Here is a 12,031-nt window from a genome sequence, read left to right on the forward strand (position 1 = left end):
CTCCCTCCAACGAGCTCGCTTCCCGACCTATCCCTCCGGAAAACGTGTCAGGGAGCATGCCAGGAGTGTCGGTTGAAGTCCTCGGAGCACGAGAGCCGAAGATCGAAAGATTTATGACCAATGCGGAGCAAAGGGAAGAAACCGTCGGGGGACCGCTTTTTACCCCAGGACGAGAAAACTGAGTCCGGGGCATTCCCGCTCGCGTTTTCTTGGGACGAGCACCGGAAGTCCTCGAGCTCAGCCCGTTTCCTTCGCTGCAAGTGCATTTCCAGTGGTTTCTGACACCGGACGAGCGTTCGCCACTCGTTGGAAGCTTCGGCCATCTTTTGGACCGTTTTGGGTCGCACCACAGTTCTCCCTCCAACGAGCTCGCTTCCCGACCTATACCTCCGGAAAACGTGTCAGGGAGCATGCCAGGAGTGTGGGTTGTAGTCCTCGGAGCACGAGACCCGAAGATCGAAAGACTTATGACCAATACGGAGCAAAGGGAAGAAACCGTCGGGGGACCGCTTTTTACCCCAGGACGAGAAAACTGAGTCCGGGGCATTCCCGCTCGCGTTTTCTTTGGACGAGCACCGGAAGTCCTCGAGCTCAGCCCGTTTCCTTCGCTGCAAGTGCATTTCCAGTGGTTTCTGACACCGGACGAACGTTCGCCACTCGTTGGAAGCTTCGACCATCTTTTGGACCGTTTTGGGTCGCACCACAGTTCTCCCTCCAACGAGCTCGCTTCCCGACCTATCCCTCCGGTAAACGTGTCAGGGAGCATGCCAGGAGTGTCGGTTGAAGTCCTCGGAGCACGAGAGCCGAAGATCGAAAGATTTATGACCAATACGGAGCAAAGGGAAGAAACCGTCGGGGGACCGCTTTTTACCCAGGACGAGAAAACTGAGTCCGGGGCATTCCCGCTCGCGTTTTCTTGGGACGAGCACCGGAAGTCCTCGAGCTCAGCCCGTTTCCTTCGCTGCAAGTGCATTTCCAGTGGTTTCTGACACCGGACGAGCGTTCGCCACTCGTTGGAAGCTTCGGCCATCTTTTGGACCATTTTGGGTCGCACAACAGTTCTCCCTCCAACGAGCTCGCTTCCCGACCTATACCTCAAGAAAACGTGTCAGGGAGCATGCCAGGAGTGCGGGTTGAAGTCCTCGGAGCACGAGAGACGAAGATCGAAAGACTTATGACCAATACGGAGCAAAGGGAAGAAACCGTCGGGGGTACCGCTTTTTACCCCAGGACGAGAAAACTGAGTCCGGAGCATTCCTGCTCGCGTTTTCTTGGGACGAGCACCGGAAGTCCTCGAGCTCAGCCCGTTTCCTTCGCTGCAAGTGCATTTCCAGTGGTTTCTGACACCGGACGAGCGTTCGCCACTCGTTGGAAGCTTCGGCCATCTTTTGGACCGTTTTGGGTCGCACCACAGTTCTCCCTCCAACGAGCTCGCTTCCCGACCAATACCTCCGGAAAACGTGTCAGGGAGCATGCCAAGAGTGTGGGTTGAAGTCCTCGGAGCACGAGACTCGAAGATCGAAAGACTTATGACCAATACGGAGCAAAGGGAAGAAACCGTCGGGGGACCGCTTTTTACCCCAGGACGAGAAAACTGAGTCCGGGGCATTCCCGCTCGCGTTTTCTTGGGACGAGCACCGGAAGTCCTCGAGCGCAGCCCGTTTCCTTCGCTGCAAGTGCATTTCCAGTGGTTTCTGACACCGGACGAGCGTTCGCCACTCGTTGGAAGCTTCGGCCATCTTTTGGACCGATTTGGGTCGCACCACAGTTCTCCCTCCAACGAGCTCGCTTCCCGACCAATACCTCCGGAAAACGTGTCAGGGAGCATGCCAGGAGTGTGGGTTGAAGTCCTCGGAGCACGAGACCCGAAGATCGAAAGACTTATGACCAATACGGAGCAAAGGGAAGAAACCGTCGGGGGACCGCTTTTTACCCCAGGACGAGAAAACTGAGTCCGGGGCATTCCCGCTCGCGTTTTCTTGGGACGAGCACCGGAAGTCCTCGAGCTCAGCCCGTTTCCTTCGCTGCAAGTACATTTCCAGTGGTTTCTGACACCGGACGAGCGTTCGCCACTCGTTGGAAGCTTCGGCCATCTTTTGGACCGTTTTGGGTCGCACCACAGTTCTCCCTCCAACGAGCTCGCTTCCCGACCTATACCTCCGGAAAACGTGTCAGGGAGCATGCCAGGAGTGTGGGTTGCAGTCCTCGGAGCACGAGACCCGAAGATCGAAAGACTTATGACCAATACGGAGCAAAGGGAAGAAACCGTCGGGGGACCGCTTTTTACCCCAGGACGAGAAAACTGAGTCCGGGGCATTTCCGCTCGCGTTTTCTTGGGACGAGCACCGGAAGTCCTCGAGCTCAGCCCGTTTCCTTCGCTGCAAGTGCATTTCCAGTGGTTTCTGACACCGGACGAGCGTTCGCGACTCGTTGGAAGCTTCGGCCATCTTTTGGACCGTTTTGGGTCGCACCACAGTTCTCCCTCCAACGAGCTCGCTTCCCGACCAATACCTCCGGAAAACGTGTCAGGGAGCATGCCAGGAGTGTGGGTTGAAGTCCTCGGAGCACGAGACTCGAAGATCGAAAGACTTACGACCAATACGGAGCAAAGGGAAGAAACCGTCGGGGGACCGCTTTTTACCCCAGGACGAGAAAACTGAGTCCGGGGCATTCCCGCTCGCGTTTTCTTGGGACGAGCACCGGAAGTCCTCGAGCTCAGCCCGTTTCCTTCGCTGCAAGTGCATTTCCAGTGGTTTCTGACACCGGACGAGCGTTCGCCACTCGTTGGAAGCTTCGGCCATCTTTTGGACCGTTTTGGGTCGCACCACAGTTCTCCCTCCAACGAGCTCGCTTCCCGACCTATACCTCCGGAAAACGTGTCAGGGAGCATGCCAGGAGTGTGGGTTGAAGTCCTCGGAGCACGAGACCCGAAGATCGAAAGACTTATGACCAATACGGAGCAAAGGGAAGAAACCGTCGGGGGAACGCTTTTTACCCTAGGACGAGAAAACTGAGTCCGGGGCATTCCCGCTCGCGTTTTCTTGGGACGAGCACCGGAAGTCCTCGAGCTCAGCCCGTTTCCTTCGCTGCAAGTGCATTTCCAGTGGTTTCTGACACCGGACGAGCGTTCGCCACTCGTTGGAAGCTTCGGCCATCTTTTGGACCGTTTTGGGTCGCACCACAGTTCTCCCTCCAACGAGCTCGCTTCCCGACCTATACCTCCGGAAAACGTGTCAGGGAGCATGCCAGGAGTGTGGGTTGCAGTCCTCGGAGCACGAGACCCAAAGATCGAAAGACTTATGACCAATACGGAGCAAAGGGAAGAAACCGTCGGGGGACCGCTTTTTACCCCAGGACGAGAAAACTGAGTCCGGGGCATTTCCGCTCGCGTTTTCTTGGGACGAGCACCTGAAGTCCTCGAGCTCAGCCCGTTTCCTTCGCTGCAAGTGCATTTCCAGTGGTTTCTGACACCGGACGAGCGTTCGCCACTCGTTGGAAGCTTCGGCCATCTTTTGGACCGTTTTGGGTCGCACCACAGTTCTCCCTCCAACGAGCTCGCTTCCCGACCAATACCTCCGGAAAACGTGTCAGGGAGCATGCCAGGAGTGTGGGTTGAAGTCCTCGGAGCACGAGACTCGAAGATCGAAAGACTTACGACCAATACGGAACAAAGGGAAGAAACCGTCGGGGGACCGCTTTTTACCCCAGGACGAGAAAACTGAGTCCGGGGCATTTCCGCTCGCGTTTTCTTGGGACGAGCACCGGAAGTCCTCGAGCTCAGCCCGTTTCCTTCGCTGCAAGTGCATTTCCAGTGGTTTCTGACACCGGACGAGCGTTCGCCACTCGTTGGAAGCTTCGGCCATCTTTTGGACCATTTTGGGTCGCATCACAGTTCTCCCTCCAACGAGCTCGCTTCCCGACCTATACCTCCGGAAAACGTGTCAGGGAGCATGCCAGGAGTGCGGGTTGAAGTCCTCGGAGCACGAGAGCCGAAGATCGAAAGACTTATGACCAATACGGAGCAAAGGGAAGAAACCGTCGGGGGACCGCTTTTTACCCCAGGACGAGAAAACTGAGTCCGGGGCATTCCCGCTCGCGTTTTCTTGGGACGAGCACCGGAAGTCCTCGAGCTCAGCCCGTTTCCTTCGCTGCAAGTGCATTTCCAGTGGTTTCTGACACCGGACGAACGTTCGCCACTCGTTGGAAGCTTCGGCCATCTTTTGGACCGTTTTGGGTCGCACCACAGTTCTCCCTCCAACGAGCTCGCTTCCCGACCTATCCCTCCGGAAAACGTGTCAGGGAGCATGCCAGGAGTGTCGGTTGAAGTCCTCGGAGCACGAGAGCCGAAGATCGAAAGATTTATGACCATTGCGGAGCAAAGGGAAGAAACCGTCGGGGGACCGCTTTTTACCCCAGGACGAGAAAATTGAGTCCGGGGCATTCCCGCTCGCGTTTTCTTGGGACGAGCACCGGAAGTCCTCGAGCTCAGCCCGTTTCCTTCGCTGCAAGTGCATTTCCAGTGGTTTCTGACACCGGACGAGCGTTCGCCACTCGTTGGAAGCTTCGGCCATCTTTTGGACCATTTTGGGTCGCATCACAGTTCTCCCTCCAACGAGCTCGCTTCCCGACCTATACCTCCGGAAAACGTGTCAGGGAGCATGCCAGGAGTGCGGGTTGAAGTCCTCGGAGCACGAGAGCCGAAGATCGAAAGACTTATGACCAATACGGAGCAAAGGGAAGAAACCGTCGGGGGACCGCTTTTTACCCCAGGACGAGAAAACGGAGTACGGGGCATTCCCGCTCGCGTTTTCTTGGGACGAGCACCGGAAGTCCTCGAGCTCAGCCCGTTTCCTTCGCTGCAAGTGGATTTCCAGTGGTTTCTGACACCGGACGAGCGTTCGCCACTCGTTGGAAGCTTCGGCCATCTTTTGGACCGTTTTGGGTCGCACCACAGTTCTCCCTCCAACGAGCTCGCTTCCCGACCTATCCCTCCGGAAAACGTGTCAGGGAGCATGCCAGGAGTGTCGGTTGAAGTCCTCGGAGCACGAGAGCCGAAGATCGAAAGATTTATGACCAATGCGGAGCAAAGGGAAGAAACCGTCGGGGGACCGCTTTTTACCCCAGGACGAGAAAACTGAGTCCGGGGCATTCCCGCTCGCGTTTTCTTGGGACGAGCACCGGAAGTCCTCGAGCTCAGCCCGTTTCCTTCGCTGCAAGTGCATTTCCAGTGGTTTCTGACACCGGACGAGCGTTCGCCACTCGTTGGAAGCTTCGGCCATCTTTTGGACCATTTTGGGTCGCACCACAGTTCTCCCTCCAACGAGCTCGCTTCCCGACCTATACCTCCGGAAAACGTGTCAGGGAGCATGCCAGGAGTGCGGGTTGAAGTCCTCGGAGCACGAGAGCCGAAGATCGAAAGACTTATGACCAATACGGAGCAAAGGGAAGAAACCGTCGGGGTACCGCTTTTTACCCCAGGACGAGAAAACTGAGTCCGGAGCATTCCCGCTCGCGTTTTCTTGGGACGAGCACCGAAGTCCTCGAGCTCAGCCCGTTTCCTTCGCTGCAAGTGCATTTCCAGTGGTTTCTGACACCGGACGAGCGTTCGCCACTCGTTGGAAGCTTCGGCCATCTTTTGGACCGTTTTGGGTCGCACCACAGTTCTCCCTCCAACGAGCTCGCTTCCCGACCAATACCTCCGGAAAACGTGTCAGGGAGCATGCCAGGAGTGTGGGTTGAAGTCCTCGGAGCACGAGACTCGAAGATCGAAAGACTTATGACCAATACGGAGCAAAGGGAAGAAACCGTCGGGGGACCGCTTTTTACCCCAGGACGAGAAAACTGAGTCCGGGGCATTCCCGCTCGCGTTTTCTTGGGACGAGCACCGGAAGTCCTCGAGCTCAGCCCGTTTCCTTCGCTGCAAGTGCATTTCCAGTGGTTTCTGACACCGGACGAGCGTTCGCCACTCGTTGGAAGCTTCGGCCATCTTTTGGACCGATTTGGGTCGCACCACAGTTCTCCCTCCAACGAGCTCGCTTCCCGACCAATACCTCCGGAAAACGTGTCAGGGAGCATGCCAGGAGTGTGGGTTGAAGTCCTCGGAGCACGAGACCCGAAGATCGAAAGACTTATGACCAATACGGAGCAAAGGGAAGAAACCGTCGGGGGACCGCTTTTTACCCTAGGACGAGAAAACTGAGTCCGGGGCATTCCCGCTCGCGTTTTCTTGGGACGAGCATCGGAAGTCCTCGAGCTCAGCCCGTTTCCTTCGCTGCAAGTGCATTTCCAGTGGTTTCTGACACCGGACGAGCGTTCGCCACTCGTTGGAAGCTTCGGCCATCTTTTGGACCGTTTTGGGTCGCACCACAGTTCTCCCTCCAACGAGCTCGCTTCCCGACCTATACCTCCGGAAAACGTGTCAGGGAGCATGCCAGGAGTGTGGGTTGCAGTCCTCGGAGCACGAGACCCGAAGATCGAAAGACTTATGACCAATACGGAGCAAAGGGAAGAAACCGTCGGGGGACCGCTTTTTACCCCAGGACGAGAAAACTTAGTCCTGGGCATTTCCGCTCGCGTTTTCTTGGGACGAGCACCGGAAGTCCTCGAGCTCAGCCCGTTTCCTTCGCTGCAAGTGCATTTCCAGTGGTTTCTGACACCGGACGAGCGTTCGCCACTCGTTGGAAGCTTCGGCCATCTTTTGGACCGTTTTGGGTCGCACCACAGTTCTCCCTCCAACGAGCTCGCTTCCCGACCTATACCTCCGGAAAACGTGTCAGGGAGCATGCCAGGAGTGTGGGTTGAAGTCCTCGGAGCACGAGACCCGAAGATCGAAAGACTTATGACCAATACGGAGCAAAGGGAAGAAACCGTCGGGGGACCGCTTTTTACCCCAGGACGAGAAAACTGAGTCCGGGGCATTCCCGCTCGCGTTTTCTTGGGACGAGCACCGGAAGTCCTCGAGCTCAGCCCGTTTCCTTCGCTGCAAGTGCATTTCCAGTGGTTTCTGACACCGGACGAGCGTTCGCCACTCGTTGGAAGCTTCGGCCATCTTTTGGACCGTTTTGGGTCGCACCACAGTTCTCCCTCCAACGAGCTCGCTTCCCGACCAATACCTCCGGAAAACGTGTCAGGGAGCATGCCAGGAGTGTGGGTTGAAGTCCTCGGAGCACGAGACCCGAAGATCGAAAGACTTATGACCAATACGGAGCAAAGGGAAGAAACCGTCGGGGGACCGCTTTTTACCCTAGGACGAGAAAACTGAGTCCGGGGCATTCCCGCTCGCGTTTTCTTGGGACGAGCACCGGAAGTCCTCGAGCTCAGCCCGTTTCCTTCGCTGCAAGTGCATTTCCAGTGGTTTCTGACACCGGACGAGCGTTCGCCACTCGTTGGAAGCTTCGGCCATCTTTTGGACCGTTTTGGGTCGCACCACAGTTCTCCCTCCAACGAGCTCGCTTCCCGACCTATACCTCCGGAAAACGTGTCAGGGAGCATGCCAGGAGTGCGGGTTGAAGTCCTCGGAGCACGAGAGCCGAAGATCGAAAGACTTATGACCAATACGGAGCAAAGGGAAGAAACCGTCGGGGGACCGCTTTTTACCCCAGGACGAGAAAACTGAGTCCGGGGCATTTCCGCTCGCGTTTTCTTGGGACGAGCACCGGAAGTCCTCGAGCTCAGCCCGTTTCCTTCGCTGCAAGTGCATTTCCAGTGGTTTCTGACACCGGACGAGCGTTCGCCACTCGTTGGAAGCTTCGGCCATCTTTTGGACCGTTTTGGGTCGCACCACAGTTCTCCCTCCAACGAGCTCGCTTCCCGACCTATACCTCCGGAAAACGTGTCAGGGAGCATGCCAGGAGTGTGGGTTGAAGTCCTCGGAGCACGAGACCCGAAGATCGAAAGACTTATGACCAATACGGAGCAAAGGGAAGAAACCGTCGGGGGACCGCTTTTTACCCCAGGACGAGAAAACTGAGTCCGGGGCATTCCCGCTCGCGTTTTCTTGGGACGAGCACCGGAAGTCCTCGAGCTCAGCCCGTTTCCTTCGCTGCAAGTGCATTTCCAGTGGTTTCTGACACCGGACGAGCGTTCGCCACTCGTTGGAAGCTTCGGCCATCTTTTGGACCGTTTTGGGTCGCACCACAGTTCTCCCTCCAACGAGCTCGCTTCCCGACCTATACCTCCGGAAAACGTGTCAGGGAGCATGCCAGGAGTGTGGGTTGAAGTCCTCGGAGCACGAGACCCGAAGATCGAAAGACTTATGACCAATACGGAGCAAAGGGAAGAAACCGTCGGGGGACCGCTTTTTACCCCAGGACGAGAAAACTGAGTCCGGGGCATTCCCGCTCGCGTTTTCTTGGGACGAGCACCGGAAGTCCTCGAGCTCAGCCCGTTTCCTTCGCTGCAAGTGCATTTCCAGTGGTTTCTGACACCGGACGAGCGTTCGCCACTCGTTGGAAGCTTCGGCCATCTTTTGGACCGTTTTGGGTCGCACCACAGTTCTCCCTCCAACGAGCTCGCTTCCCGACCTATACCTCCGGAAAACGTGTCAGGGAGCATGCCAGGAGTGTGGGTTGAAGTCCTCGGAGCACGAGACCCGAAGATCGAAAGACTTATGACCAATACGGAGCAAAGGGAAGAAACCGTCGGGGGACCGCTTTTTACCCCAGGACGAGAAAACTGAGTCCGGGGCATTCCCGCTCGCGTTTTCTTGGGACGAGCACCGGAAGTCCTCGAGCTCAGCCCGTTTCCTTCGCTGCAAGTGCATTTCCAGTGGTTTCTGACACCGGACGAGCGTTCGCCACTCGTTGGAAGCTTCGGCCATCTTTTGGACCGTTTTGGGTCGCACCACAGTTCTCCCTCCAACGAGCTCGCTTCCCGACCTATACCTCCGGAAAACGTGTCAGGGAGCATGCCAGGAGTGTGGGTTGAAGTCCTCGGAGCACGAGACCCGAAGATCGAAAGACTTATGACCAATACGGAGCAAAGGGAAGAAACCGTCGGGGGACCGCTTTTTACCCCAGGACGAGAAAACTGAGTCCGGGGCATTCCCGCTCGCGTTTTCTTGGGACGAGCACCGGAAGTCCTCGAGCTCAGCCCGTTTCCTTCGCTGCAAGTGCATTTCCAGTGGTTTCTGACACCGGACGAGCGTTCGCCACTCGTTGGAAGCTTCGGCCATCTTTTGGACCGTTTTGGGTCGCACCACAGTTCTCCCTCCAACGAGCTCGCTTCCCGACCTATACCTCCGGAAAACGTGTCAGGGAGCATGCCAGGAGTGTGGGTTGAAGTCCTCGGAGCACGAGACCCGAAGATCGAAAGACTTATGACCAATACGGAGCAAAGGGAAGAAACCGTCGGGGGACCGCTTTTTACCCCAGGACGAGAAAACTGAGTCCGGGGCATTCCCGCTCGCGTTTTCTGGGGACGAGCACCGGAAGTCCTCGAGCTCAGCCCGTTTCCTTCGCTGCAAGTGCATTTCCAGTGGTTTCTGACACCGGACGAGCGTTCGCCACTCGTTGGAAGCTTCGGCCATCTTTTGGACCGTTTTGGGTCGCACCACAGTTCTCCCTCCAACGAGCTCGCTTCCCGACCTATACCTCCGGAAAACGTGTCAGGGAGCATGCCAGGAGTGTGGGTTGAAGTCCTCGGAGCACGAGACCCGAAGATCGAAAGACTTATGACCAATACGGAGCAAAGGGAAGAAACCGTCGGGGGACCGCTTTTTACCCCAAGACGAGAAAACTGAGTCCGGGGCATTCCCGCTCGCGTTTTCTTGGGACGAGCACCGGAAGTCCTCGAGCTCAGCCCGTTTCCTTCGCTGCAAGTGCATTTCCAGTGGTTTCTGACACCGGACGAGCGTTCGCCACTCGTTGGAAGCTTCGGCCATCTTTTGGACCGTTTTCGGTCGCACCACAGTTCTCCCTCCAACGAGCTCGCTTCCCGACCTACACCTCCGGAAAACGTGTCAGGGAGCATGTCAGGAGTGTGGGTTGAAGTCCTCGGAGCACGAGACCCGAAGATCGAAAGACTTATGACCAATACGGAGCAAAGGGAAGAAACCGTCGGGGGACCGCTTTTTACCCCAGGACGAGAAAACTGAGTCCGGGGCATTCCCGCTCGCGTTTTCTTGGGACGAGCACCGGAAGTCCTCGAGCTCAGCCCGTTTCCTTCGCTGCAAGTGCATTTCCAGTGGTTTCTGACACCGGACGAGCGTTCGCCACTCGTTGGAAGCTTCGGCCATCTTTTGGACCGTTTTGGGTCGCACCACAGTTCTCCCTCCAACGAGCTCGCTTCCCGACCTATACCTCCGGAAAACGTGTCAGGGAGCATGCCAGGAGTGTGGGTTGAAGTCCTCGGAGCACGAGACCCGAAGATCGAAAGACTTATGACCAATACGGAGCAAAGGGAAGAAACCGTCGGGGGACCGCTTTTTACCCCAGGACGAGAAAACTGAGTCCGGGGCATTCCCGCTCGCGTTTTCTGGGGACGAGCACCGGAAGTCCTCGAGCTCAGCCCGTTTCCTTCGCTGCAAGTGCATTTCCAGTGGTTTCTGACACCGGACGAGCGTTCGCCACTCGTTGGAAGCTTCGGCCATCTTTTGGACCGTTTTGGGTCGCACCACAGTTCTCCCTCCAACGAGCTCGCTTCCCGACCTATACCTCCGGAAATCGTGTCAGGGAGCATGCCAGGAGTGTGGGTTGAAGTCCTCGGAGCACGAGACCCGAAGATCGAAAGACTTATGACCAATACGGAGCAAAGGGAAGAAACCGTCGGGGGACCGCTTTTTACCCCAGGACGAGAAAACTGAGTCCGGGGCATTCCCGCTCGCGTTTTCTTGGGACGAGCACCGGAAGTCCTCGAGCTCAGCCCGTTTCCTTCGCTGCAAGTGCATTTCCAGTGGTTTCTGACACCGGACGAGCGTTCGCCACTCGTTGGAAGCTTCGGCCATCTTTTGGACCGTTTTGGGTCGCACCACAGTTCTCCCTCCAACGAGCTCGCTTCCCGACCTATACCTCCGGAAAACGTGTCAGGGAGCATGCCAGGAGTGTGGGTTGAAGTCCTCGGAGCACGAGACCCGAAGATCGAAAGACTTATGACCAATACGGAGCAAAGGGAAGAAACCGTCGGGGGACCGCTTTTTACCCCAGGACGAGAAAACTGAGTCCGGGGCATTCCCGCTCGCGTTTTCTTGGGACGAGCACCGGAAGTCCTCGAGCTCAGCCCGTTTCCTTCGCTGCAAGTGCATTTCCAGTGGTTTCTGACACCGGACGAGCGTTCGCCACTCGTTGAAAGCTTCGGCCATCTTTTGGACCGTTTTGGGTCGCACCACAGTTCTCCCTCCAACGAGCTCGCTTCCCGACCTATACCTCCGGAAAACGTGTCAGGGAGCATGCCAGGAGTGTGGGTTGAAGTCCTCGGAGCACGAGACCCGAAGATCGAAAGACTTATGACCAATACGGAGCAAAGGGAAGAAACCGTCGGGGGACCGCTTTTTACCCCAGGACGAGAAAACTGAGTCCGGGGCATTCCCGCTCGCGTTTTCTTGGGACGAGCACCGGAAGTCCTCGAGCTCAGCCCGTTTCCTTCGCTGCAAGTGCATTTCCAGTGGTTTCTGACACCGGACGAGCGTTCGCCACTCGTTGAAAGCTTCGGCCATCTTTTGGACCGTTTTGGGTCGCACCACAGTTCTCCCTCCAACGAGCTCGCTTCCCGACCTATACCTCCGGAAAACGTGTCAGGGAGCATGCCAGGAGTGTGGGTTGAAGTCCTCGGAGCACGAGACCCGAAGATCGAAAGACTTATGACCAATACGGAGCAAAGGGAAGAAACCGTCGGGGGACCGCTTTTTACCCCAGAACGAGAAAACTGAGTCCGGGGCATTCCCGCTCGCGTTTTCTTGGGACGAGCACCGGAAGTCCTCGAGCTCAGCCCGTTTCCTTCGCTGCAAGTGCATTTCCAGTGGTTTCTGACACCGGACGAGCGTTCGCCACTCGTTGGAAGCTTCGGCCATCTTTTGGACCGTTTTGGGTCGCACCAC

This window comes from Cucumis melo, chromosome 10 (assembly GCF_025177605.1).
Source record: "Cucumis melo cultivar AY chromosome 10, USDA_Cmelo_AY_1.0, whole genome shotgun sequence".
Lineage (NCBI taxonomy): Eukaryota > Viridiplantae > Streptophyta > Magnoliopsida > Cucurbitales > Cucurbitaceae > Cucumis > Cucumis melo.